Below are 12,744 nucleotides of genomic sequence, written 5' to 3' on the forward strand. Positions count from 1 at the left end.
TTCCCAGTTTAGGTAGTGACAAGGAAACTTAAGCCATGCCCCCTGTGTGGCATTAAGCCACACATCAGATTTTGCAGGAGGGTGCCAGTGGGTGGGAGAGGGTGACAATGGGCGGGATGGGTGCCAGTGGGTAGGAGGAGGGTGCAAGTGTGTGGGGAGGACAGCAGAAAGGCAGAGAGAGACAGCTAAGAGGGAGAATGACAGCTGAGAGGCAGAGAGAGAGAGAGCAGAAAGGCTGAGAAAGAGAGACAGCAAAAAGGCAGAGAGAGAGAAAGAGAGAGCAGAAAGGCAGAGAGAGAGCTGAGAGGCAGAGTAAGAGAGACAGCAGAAAGGCAGAGAGAAAGAGACAGCAGAAAGGCAGAGAGAGCGCAGAAGGGCAGAGAGAGAGAGAGAGCAGAAATGCAGAGAGAAAGACAGCAGAAAGAGAGCAGAAAGGCAGAGAGAGAGAGAGGGAGAGAGCGAGAGAGACAGCAGAGAGAGAGGGAGACAGCAGAGAGAGAGAGCTGAGAGGCAGAGAAAGAGAGGCAGAGAGGCAGAGGGAGAGAGAGACAGCAGAGAAGCAGAGAGAGAGAGCAGAAAAGCAGAGCGAGAGAGAGACAGCAGAGAAGGAGAGAGAGAGAGAGAGAGAGAGAGCAGAAAGGCAGAGAGAGAGAGAGACAGCAGAAAGGCAGAGAGAGACCAGAAAGGCAAAGAGAGAGAGAGAGAGAGAGCAGAAAGGCCAAGAAAGAGAGACAGCAAAAAGGCAGAGAGAGAGAAAGAGACAGCAGAAAGTCAGATAGAGAGAGAGCAGAAAGGCCGAGAAAGAGACAGCAAAAAGGCAGAGAGAGAGAGAGAAAGACAGCAGAAAGGCAGAGAAAGAGAGACAGCAGAAAGGCAGAGAGAGAGAGCTGAGAGGCAGAGAAAAAGACAGCAGAAAGGGAGAGAGAAAGAGACAGCAGAAAGGCAGATAGAGAGAGCTGAGAGGCAGAGAATAATAGACAGCAGAAAGGTAGAGAGAAAGATACAGCAGAAAGGCAGATAGAGAGAGCTGAGAGGCAGAGAAAAAGAGACAGCAGAAAGGTAGAGAAAGAGAGACAGCAGAAAGGCAGAGAGAGAGAGAGAGAGAGAGAGCTGAGAGGCAGAGAAAAAGACAGCAGAAAGGGAGAGAGAAAGAGACAGCAGAACGGCAGAGAGAGAGAGAGAGCTGAGAGGCAGAGAAAGAGAGACAGCAGAAAGGCAGAGAAAGCAAGAGCTGAGAGGCAGAGAGAGAGACAGCAGAAAGGCAGAGAGAGACAGCTAAGAGGGAGAATGACAGCTGAGAGGCAGAGAGAGAGAGAGAGCAGAAAGGCTGAGAAAGAGAGACAGCAAAAAGGCAGAGAGAGAGAAAGAGAGAGCAGAAAGGCAGATAGAGAGAGAGCAGAAAGGCAGAGAGAGAAAGAGACAGCAGAAAGGCAGAGAGAGAGCTGAGAGGCAGAGTAAGAGAGACAGCAGAAAGGCAGAGAGAGAGAGCAGAAGGGGAGAGAGAGAGAGAGAGAGAGAGAGAGAGAGAGAGAGAGAGCAGAAAGGCCAAGAAAGAGAGACAGCAAAAAGGCAGAGAGAGAGAAAGAGACAGCAGAAAGTCAGATAGAGAGAGAGCAGAAAGGCCGAGAAAGAGACAGCAAAAAGGCAGAGAGAGAGAGAAAGACAGCAGAAAGGCAGAGAAAGAGAGACAGCAGAAAGGCAGAGAGAAAGAGACAGCAGAAAGGCAGAGAGAGAGAGCCGAGAGGCAGAGAAAGAGAGACAGCAGAAAGGCAGAGAGAAAGAGACAGCAGAACGGCAGATAGAGAGAGCTGAGAGGCAGAGAAAAAGAGACAGCAGAAAGGTAGAGAAAGAGAGACAGCAGAAAGGCAGAGAGAGAGAGAGAGAGAGCTGAGAGGCAGAGAAAAAGACAGCAGAAAGGGAGAGAGAAAGAGACGGCAGAACGGCAGAGAGAAAGAGAGAGAGAGCTGAGAGGCAGAGAAAGAGAGATAGCAGAAAGGCAGAGTGAAAGAGACAGCAGAAAGGCAGAGAGAGAGAGAGCTGAGAGGCAGAGAAAGAGAGAGCAGAAAGGCAGAGAGAAAGAGACCGCAGAAAGGCAGAGAGAGAGAGAGAGAGAGCTGAGAGGCAGAGAGAAAGAGAGAGCAGAAAGGCAGAGAGAAAGAGACAGCAGAAAGGCAGAGAGAGAGAGAGAGCTGAGAGGCAGAGAAAGAGAGACAGCAGAAAGGCAGAGAGAGAGAGAGCTGAGAGGCAGAGAAAGAGAGACAGCAGAAAGGCAGAGAGAGAGCGAGAGCTGAGAGGCAGAGAGAGAGACAGCAGAAAGGCAGAGAGAAAGAGACAGCAGAAAGGCAGAGAGAAAGAGACAGCAGAAAGGCAGAGAGAGAGAGATGAGAGGCAGAGAAAGAGAGACAGCAGAAAGGCAGAGAGAGAGAGAGATGAGAGGCAGAGAAAGAGACAGCAGAAAGGCAGCAAGAGAGACAGCAGAAAGGGACATCCAAAAGGCAGAGAGAGAGCTGAAAGGCAGAGAGTGACAGGAGAAAGGCAGAGAGACAGAGACAACAGAAAGGCAAAGAGACAGAGAGAGAGACAGCAGAAAGGCAGAGAGAGAGAGGCAGACAGCAGAATGTGTGGGATTGCTCTGGGCACTCCGGTTTCCTCATACATTCCAAAAACATACAGATAACTAAATTGGCCCTAGACTGTGATACATACACTACACAATATATAGACATATGACTGTCAGGGCCGGATTTCTGGCAAGGCCACATAGGCCATGGCCTAGGGCACTAGAAATATAGGGGCGATTCATTGAGGGGCAGTAAAGCTGTCCTATGCAGCCATCCCTATCTACAAGGACAGCTTTAACCTTTGAACTCTGTGTGCTGTACTTGTGTCATTCCAGCAAGACCTGTAAGCTCTATGCTGCAGGTACACATCAGCCTAACTGGGTCCATCATTAACGAAATGGCAAGCATAACATAAAAGTTCTTAAGGAAAACATAACTTATAATCTATATGCATATTACTAAAATAGCTATTGTCTGTGAAACCAATGATGGAAAGTAAGGGAATTCTCATTGGGGCACACAGAGATAACGCACATACAAATGGTAAAGTCGGCCTAGGGCGGTAAAAAGTACAAATCCAGCCCTGATGACTGTGGTTGGGATTAGGTTGTGAGACCTTCTGACGAACACTTAAAGGGAACCTAAACTGAGAAGGATATGGATTTTTCCTTTTAAAATAATACCAGTTGCCCGACTCTCCTGCTGATCCTGTGTCTCTAATACTTTTAGCCACAGCCCCTGAGCAAGCATGCAGATCAGGTGCTCTGACTGAAGTCAGACTGGATTAGCTGCATGCTTGTTTCAGGGTGTGATTCAGCCACTATTGCAGTCACAGAGATCAGCTGGACTGCCAGGCAGCTGTAATTGTTTGACAGGAAACATCCATATCACTCTCAGTTAAGGTTCCCTTTAAGTGACAAGACACTTTACTCTGTACAGAGAGAGGGAGAGACAGAGCACAGAAGACAGGAAGAGAAGAGAAGAGAGAGGAAACAAAATACATTATTTGAGGGCAAGATGGGAGAGAAAACAAGTCAATCTGACTGAGGGACAATTAAAGAGAACATAAATCAGATAGGCTGGGACAACGCATTCCTCAGACGCTTGCATGTCAGCTTATCTATGTTATATTGCAGCTGACTGTTTACTTACTTTTCCCAGTCTGTGTGAAAGCTCTGTCCTGCCCTGTCCCATTGGCTCCGCAGACACTCGCAGGCTCTGAAGTCAATCTCCCGGCAGTGAGAAGACGCTCAAGCGCGTCATTCAAGCAGCCAGGAAATAGAGGGGGCAGGGCGGCACAACTGAGGACAACACCACGAGGGGGAAAAATTCAGTAAAAAAAAAAACCACTGGCGTTACTGATGGGCACTTCAAGAAAGGAACTTGAGTGACCCCATAGGCTGCACGGCTGTATGTCCGGCAATGCGCTGAGAGACTGTCCTCCTGAGAGCTGTCCCTGACTGGCAGCTTGAAACTTCCGGGTTCGGGTGGCTAGGGGGAGGCAGCAGCTGGCCAGGGGGTGGCGCATGCCCTATTTTGCCATGTGTGCGGATGCCCATGCTCCTACTTTTCCCCTCCCATATGCCCTTTTTTGTGTCTACCTGTAAGAAAAAAGTGGCCCTGTAGGGTACTTATCTCGGGGAGGGGAAGGCCTTTGTATCCTAAACAGATTTCCCCCTCCTCCTCAGTAGATGGGATCCAGCACTGGGAGCCCAAACAATCTCCTTGTCGGTGTGTGTGCATGCGCAGTAGCTGCTCTCCGTTCAGGCTCAAGCAGAAACAGCCAAGCCCAATTATGTCTAATCTACTGCGCAGGCACACTGGTGGTACTTTTTAGGTGATAAAAGTGGTAGAATTAGTGAAGAGGTTGAAAAGTCCTGCTCTAGACACACACCACACACCATAAACACACACACACACACACACCATAAACACACACACACACACACACACACACACACACACACACACACACACACACCACACACCATAAACACACACACACACACACACACACACACAAACACCACACACACCACACACCTCACACACAGTGACCACACACACCATAAACGCACACACACACGTTCTCAGCAACTCTATTTGTTTTCCTTGACTGCAGTGCTTGAGTTTAGGTCTTCTTTAAAGGGGAAATGAGGACTATGGTGACTGCCATATTTATCTCCTTTTAACCTCCTTAGCGGTATGCCCGACACTGTGTTGGGCATACCGTCGGCTGTCCCCAGGAGTCCCCCAGTATAATTTTTTGAGATTGCATAGTTGTAATAGCTTCAATAGCACTAGGCTAGCTAGCAGTGGTGGCCGGCATCCCCTGATTACTTTTGATAGCCCCCGATCGCCGCTAAATACATTACCCAGCCTGGATCCAGCAATCGCGCAGCCTCCCTGCACATCTCTGGTCCTCTCTATGGGGAGGATCGGGTCTGCGCATGACGTCATGCAAAGCTGTCCGGGGAAGCTGCGCCGATCGCTGGATCCAGGCTGGGTAATGTATTTAGCGGCGATCGGGGGGGATCAAAGGTAATCGGGGGATGCCGGCCACCACTGCTCGCTAGCCTAGTGCTAGCTGAAGCTATTACAACTATGCAATCTCAAAAAATTATACTGGGAGACTCTCGGCTGTAAACCCTCCTGAGCGGCGTAATGCTCAGGGGGTTAAACTATACGAGTCAGCCCTGCTGATCTATGTCTCTGCAGAAGTGTCTGAACCACACCAGAAACAAGCATGCAGCTAATCTTGTCAGATCTGACAATAATGTCAGAAACACATGATCTGCTGCATGCTTGTTCAGGAGCTATGGCTAAAAGTATTAGAGGCAGAGGCTCAGCATAATAGCCAGGTAAGTGACATTGCTTAAAAGGAAATAAATATGGCAGCCTCAATATCACTCTCACTTCAATTCTCCTTTAACTGCTCACTTTTTTCACTGTAGTGGTCCTTAAACAGTTGAAGTTTGACAGTTGGAAAACTACAGTTTGAAAAAGACAGTTAGAAAATGGCAGCTGAAAAACTGTTTACATTTGGCAGTTGAAAAATGACAGTTGAAATTTGGCAGTTGAAAAATTACAGTTGAAAAACAGCAGCTTAAACTTGGCAATTAAAAAAACAACAGTTGAACTGTCGTTTTTCAACTGTCATTTTCCAGCTGCCATTTTCCAACTGTCATTTTCTAACTGCCATTTTCCAACTGCCATTTTTCAACTGTCCTTTTCTAACTGCCATTTTCCAACTGCCATTTCAACCTGTCATTTTTCAACTGTCATTTTCCAACTGCCATTTTTCAACTGCCATTTTTCAACTGTCATTTTTCAACTGTCATTTTTCAACTGCCATTTTCCAACTGCTATTTTCCAACAGTCATTTTCTAACTGCCATTTTCCAACTGCCATTTTGCAACTGTCATTTTTAAACTGCCATTTTTCAACTGCCATTTTCCAACTGCCATTTTCCAACTGTCATTTTCAACTGTCATTTTCCAACTGCCATTTTTCAACTGTCATTTTCCAACTGCCATTTTCCAACTGTCATTTTCTAACTGCCAATTTCCAACTGTCATTTTTCAACTGCCATTTTCCAACTGTCATTTTTCAACTGCCATTTTCCAACTGTCATTTTCCAACTGCCATTTTCCAACTGCCATTTTCCAACTGCCATTTTCCAACTGCCATTTTCCAACTGCCATTTTCCAACTGCCATTTTCCAACTGTCATTTTCAACTGTCATTTTCCAACTGTCATTTTCTAACTGCCAACTTCCAACTGTCATTTTTCAACTGTCATTTTCCAACTGCCATTTTCCATCTGCCATTTTCAACTGTCATTTTATAACTGTAATTTTTCAACTGCCATGTTTGAACTGTGATTTTCCAACCGTCATTTTTCAACTGCCATTTTTCAACTGTCATCTGCTATTTACTTGCTGATAAGGCCTAATTAGACAGGCTAATCTCTCTAGACCAGGGCTTTGCACCTTTGGTACACATACCACCGGTGATACTTTACTGTTGGCCAGGTGGTACATACCAGGTTTGGCTGCCACTTTGTTGTCCACCTGCCACTTGTCTTGGTCCTGTCCTGCCTCCACAAAGTTTGGCTCCCCCTCCCTAGCTTCTTGCTGTGCTGCTCTGCAGCATACTTCAGACCTCAGATCAGTGGGAAAGAGACAACCAGGCGACCGGTGCACAGTGATGGCGCAGATACAAAAAGTGACATTACTGCTCACTTCCTGTATTTGAAGTATACATGCCATCACCGTGCACCGTTTCCCTGGCTGTCTCTTCACTGCGGCTGGCTTACCGATGATGAGGTGTGAACTATATTGCAGGGCAGCACAGCAAGGCGTGAGCAAGGGTGAGCCGAACTTTGTGGTGAATCACTGCCTAGCTCACAGCTCTCTGGTGGTGGGGCCAGGATGCCTATAATTAACCACTTGCCGACCGCCTACTTCATATTGGCGGCGGCAAAGTGGCAGCCCCAGGACCATGTAACGCAGAATGGTGTCAGGTCCTGGGGCACTGTTTTGCCGGGGATCGCGCGCTGGGATGCGCGCGCATCTGCCGGCAATAGGCTCCGCCCACCCGCGACGTCAACCCGCCGGCCAATCGGAAGCGCCAGCGGGTTGTTAACCCGATGATCGCCGGATAGGAGGCGTATAATACGCTTTGTAATGTTTACAAAGTGTATTATACAGGCTGCCTCCTGCCCTGGTGGTCCCAGTGTCCGAGGGACCACCAGGGCAGGCTGCAGCCACCCTAGTCTGCACCCAAACACACTGATCTGCCCCCCCCTGCCCCCTGATCGCCCACAGCACCCCTCAGACCCCCCCTGCCCACCCCCCAGACCACTGTTTGCACGCAATCACCCCCCTAATCACCCATCAATCACTCCCTGTCACTATCTGTCAATGCTATTTTTTTATTAGTCCCTAAACTGCCCCCTGGGTACTCCTGATCACCCCCCCACCCTCAGATTCTCCCCAGACCCCCCCCCCTGTGTACTGTATGCATCTATCCCCCCTGATCACCTGTCAATCACCTGTCAATCACCCATCAATCACCCCCTGTCACTGCCACCCATCAATCAGCCCCTAACCTGCCCCTTGCAGGCAATCTGATCACCCACCTACACCATCAGATTGCCCCAGACCTACCCTCAGATCACCTCCAAAGTGCATTGTTTACATCTGTTCTGCCATCTAATCACCCACTGATCACCCATCAATCAGCCCCTGTCATTGCTACCCATCAGATTAGACCCCTATCTGCCCCTAGGGCACCCAATCACCCGCCCACACCCTCAGAACGCCCTCAGACCCCAGCCCTGATCACCTCGCCAGTGCATTGCTTGCATCTCTTCCCCCCACTAATCACACCTTGAGACACCCATCAATCACCTCCTGTCACCACCTGTCACCCCCTAACACACCTACCCATCAAATCAGGCCCTAATTTGCCCCGTTTGGGCTCCTGATCACTCGGCCAAACCCTCAGATCCCCCTCAGACCCCCTTCCGATCACCTCCCCAGTGCATTGATTGCATCTATTTTCCCCTCTAACCACCCCCTGAGACACCCATCAATCACCTCCTGTCACCCCCCTAGCACTCTTATCCATCAGATCAGGCCCAATACAACCTGTCATGTAAGAGGCCACCCTGCTTATGACCGGTTCGACAAAATTCGCCCCCTCATAGACCACCTGCCATCAAAATTTGCAGATGCTTATACCCCTGAACAGTCATTTTGAGACATTTGGTTTCCAGACTACTCACGGTTTTGAGCCCGTAAAATGCCAGGGCAGTATAGGAACTCCACAAGTGACCCCTTTTTAGAAAAAAGACACCCCAAGGTATTCTGTTAGGTGTATGAAGCATTCATAGAAGATTTTATTTTTTGTCAAAAGTTAGCGGAAATTGATTTTTATTGTTTTTTCACAAAGTTTCATTTTTCACTAACTTGTGACAAAAAATACGATCTTCTATGAACTCACTATACACCTAACGGAATACCTTGGGGTGTCTTCTTTCTAAAATGGGGTCACTTTTGGGGTTCCTATACTGCCCTGGCATTTTAGGGGCACTAAACCGTGAGGAGTAGTCTAGAAAACAAATGCCTCAAAATGACCTGTGAATAGGACGTTGGGCCCCTTAGCGCACCTAGGCTGCAAAAAAGTGTCACACATGTCGTATCGCCGTACTCAGGAGAAGTAGTATAATGTGTTTGGGGGTGTATTTTTACACATACCCATGCTGGGTGGGAGAAATCTCTCTGTAAATGGACAATTGTGTGTAAAAAAATCTAATATATGTCATTTACAGAGATATTTCTCCCACCCAGCATGGGTATATGTAAAAATACACCACAAAACACATTATACTACTTCTTCTGAGCACGGCAGTACCACATGTGTGGCACTTTTTTGCAGCCTAACTGCGCTAAAGGGCCCAAAGTCTAATGAGTACCTTTAGGATTTCACAGGTCATTTTGCGACATTTGGGTTCAAGACTACTCCTCACGGTTTAGGGCCCCTAAAATGCCAGGGCAGTATAGGAACTCCACAAGTGACCCCATTTTAGAAAGAAGACACCCCAAGGTATTCTGTTAGGTGTATGACGAGTTCATAGAAGATTTTATTTTTTGTCACAAGTTAGCGGAAATTGATTTGTATTGGTTTTTTTTTTCACAAAGTGTCAATTTCCGCTAACTTGTGACAAAAAAAAAATCTTCTATGAACTCACCATACTCCTAACAGAATACCTTGGGGTGTCTTCTTTCTAAAATGGGGTCACTTGTGGGGTTCCTATACTGCCCTGGCATTTTAGGGGCCCTAAACCGTGAGGAGTAGTCTAGAATCCAAATGCCTCAAAATGACCTGTGAATAGGACGTTAGGCCCCTTAGCGCACCTAGGTTGCAAAAAAGTCCCACACATGTGGTATCGCCCTACTCAGGAAAAGTAGTATAATGTGTTTTGGGGTGTATTTTTACACATACCCATTCTGGGTGGGAGAAATATCTCTGTAAATGACAATTTTTTGATTTTTTTACACACAATTGTCCATTTACAGAGATATTTCTCACACTCAGCATGGGTATGTGTAAAAATACACCCTAAAACACATTATACTACTTCTCCTGAGTACGGTGATACCACATGTGTGGCACTTTTTTTGCACCCTAACTGCGCTAAGGGGCCCAAAGTCCAATGAGTACCTTTAGGATTTCACAGGTCATTTTGCGACATTTGGTTTCAAAACTACTCCTCACGGTTTAGGGCCCCTAAAATGCCAGGGCAGTATAGGAACCCTACAAATTACCCCATTTTAGAAAGAAGACACCCCAAGGTATTCTGTTAGGAGTATGGTGAGTTCATAGAAGATTTTATTTTTTGTCACAAGTTAGCGGAAAATGACACTTTGTGAAAAAAAACCAATTAAAATTAATTTCCGCTTACTTGTGACAATAAATAAAATCTTCTATGAGACTTCCGGTTCCGGCGCCTGTATGGGAGGAAGAAAGTAGCTGAGCTCCGTTAAGCCAGGCAGCCCGCGGCGGTGAAAAACCCACACACACGCCCGAGGATACCATCCCCGGGTGGACCACAGTCTCCTGACCACGGAGACATCATCCATGGACCGCTATCTCACCCGCTCGGAGACACAGCGCAGCAAACACCACGAGGCAAGATGGCGTCTGGCACAGGGAAGCGCGGCCCGCGGCATGACTCTCAGGCCTCACAACCCGACTGGGGAGAGGACTCCGATGCACCTTCGGAAGACGGTAGGAGAGCCCCACCACCTTTAAACTATAAAGCCCTGGCCAAAGAGATGATGAAGCATCTCACCCCAGACCTGGAAAATGCAGTGGGGAAGGCTGTTTCCAAGGCCCTATCATCTATTACTAAAGAGCTGCAGAAACACTCTGCCAGACTAGATGATGCTGATCAATGCATCACACAATGCGAAAAAGACCTAGACAAAGCATTCAACAAGATAGACTATCTCACCAAACAGAATGTAATCTCCCACGATCGTATCGAGGACCTGGAGAACAGATCAAGGCGGAATAATCTCCGCGTGGTGGGTCTGCCCGAACATATACGCCCAGATACACTGCCTGAGTTTTGCGAGGCCACCCTCCCCCAGCTGCTATCTCTGGAAGGGAACTTCAAAGTGGAAAGAGCCCACAGGGTAGGTCCACCCAAGCCGGAATCCGCGAGAGCCACCCCACGTCTAGTCATGGTCCGCTATCTAGATTACAACGCGAAAGCTAAGATCCTCAGAGCGTTCAAGTCTCTAAAGCAACCGTTACTCCACCAAGATAAAACCATCAGGCTATTCAATGACTACTCCTATGAAGTCTCCCTGAGACGTCAGGCCTTCACTAAAGCCTGCTCCTACCTGGTTCTTAAAAACATCAAATTCTCTCTCTTATATCCGGCCACTCTTAAAATAATGGAGGACGACGAGAAATTCCGCATCTTTAAGAATCCCAAGGAGGCGGATTCCTACCTCCGTGCACGATTCTCCTCTCCTAACCGGAAAGCCGCCTCTCCTGTGCCACCGTCAAGGGAGGACGACGATTTTCCTGCGTGATTTCTAGCTCACAGGCTCAGGTCCAAAATCACTGCTGCGGCCTGGGGGTTCTATCTCTCTGGCTTCAGATGCGAGGAAGCTTTGGAGCTACAGGGAAGAAGAGAAGTCCATGCTTTTTTATATTTTCTCAGTTTTCGGCTCTATAAGGAAGTTGGTTTTGCTCCCTCCAACTACACCCTACCACCTTCAGGCACCATACGCTGCTACTCGGCGTAAGAAATCAACAACAGACTGTTGGAGCATAAGTTCCTTTTTCGGTTCCTATATTTTTTTTCCTACTTTTTTTCTTTTTCAGGTTGCTCTCTCTGGGGTTTGTCGCTATCAATACATGGTTTATGTTATGACTTACTATGCATATCTGTCTGTTCTTCTTTGTTATACACTGCTCGCCATCATATACTCAATCTTTGAAACACTCATACCATGAAAGTGATTTCTTGGAACGTTAAGGGTCTGAGGTCCCCTGTAAAATGAGCACAAGTTATAAGACATCTTAAGCATATCAATGCGGATATTGCTCTTTTGCAGGAGACACACCTAGGGGCACAAGAAATACAATTCATGAATAAGAAATGGGTTTCCAAATGCTTTGGCTCCCCAGCAATCAATAAGAAAGCGGGAGTGCTTATATTAGTTAGTAAAAAAATTAATGCTACGATTGATCACATTTTCAACGACAAAGAGGGTAGATGTGTGGCGATCAGAATCAACCTCCCTGATGACCCTTTAATCATATTCAATATATATGGCCCCCAAGAGGGGAAAAATAATTACTTTAAGCAAATTCACACTCAAATACTCTCTATCAATCCTCAACAAATGATAATAGGGGGAGACTTTAATGATGTCATGCATGCACCTGAAGATAGGAAACTAAAGATATCCAAAACCCCCTCAGGTCCAGCCAAACCCACTGCCCTATCTGAGCTTGCTAACTCCCTATTTTTACAAGACACTTGGAGATATCTCCATCCATATGATAGAGAATACTCTTTTTATTCCTCCCCACACGAATCCTTTTCAAGGATAGACTATCTATTTCTATCAACATCACTTTGCCCCAGATTGGAATCGGCCGAAATAATGGACCTCGTCATATCTGACCACTCCCCTATATCCATAAATATCCTAGAACATACACCTAGAGGAACTGACTATATCTGGCGATTTCCCTCCCACTTGTATAATGATGAGGAATTCCACTCCTTACTCCAATCATGGTGGCTTGAATACAAAGGAGACAACTCTCAACATCAAAAAGATTCCCATTTGTTCTGGGACACAGCAAAAGCTGTGCTCAGAGGCCGAATATTAGCTGACACTAGCTCCAAGAAACGCTTAGCCCTCCAAAAATACAACCAACAATTACAACTTACTAGACAAGCCTACACCCAATACAAACAATCTCCTTCTCCTCACCATAGAACCCAATGACTAAAAGCCAAAGCTCTCACAGACAAATGGATGAAACTGAGAGAAACCTTCACCAGACCATATCAAGCCCTCCAATTTTTTAAATTTAGCAATAAAGCCGGGAAGCTCCTAGCCACCCTAGCAAAGGGTAGGTTCGCC

The sequence above is a fragment of the Hyperolius riggenbachi genome, chromosome 2, assembly GCF_040937935.1.
Source record: "Hyperolius riggenbachi isolate aHypRig1 chromosome 2, aHypRig1.pri, whole genome shotgun sequence".
Classification (NCBI taxonomy): domain Eukaryota; kingdom Metazoa; phylum Chordata; class Amphibia; order Anura; family Hyperoliidae; genus Hyperolius; species Hyperolius riggenbachi.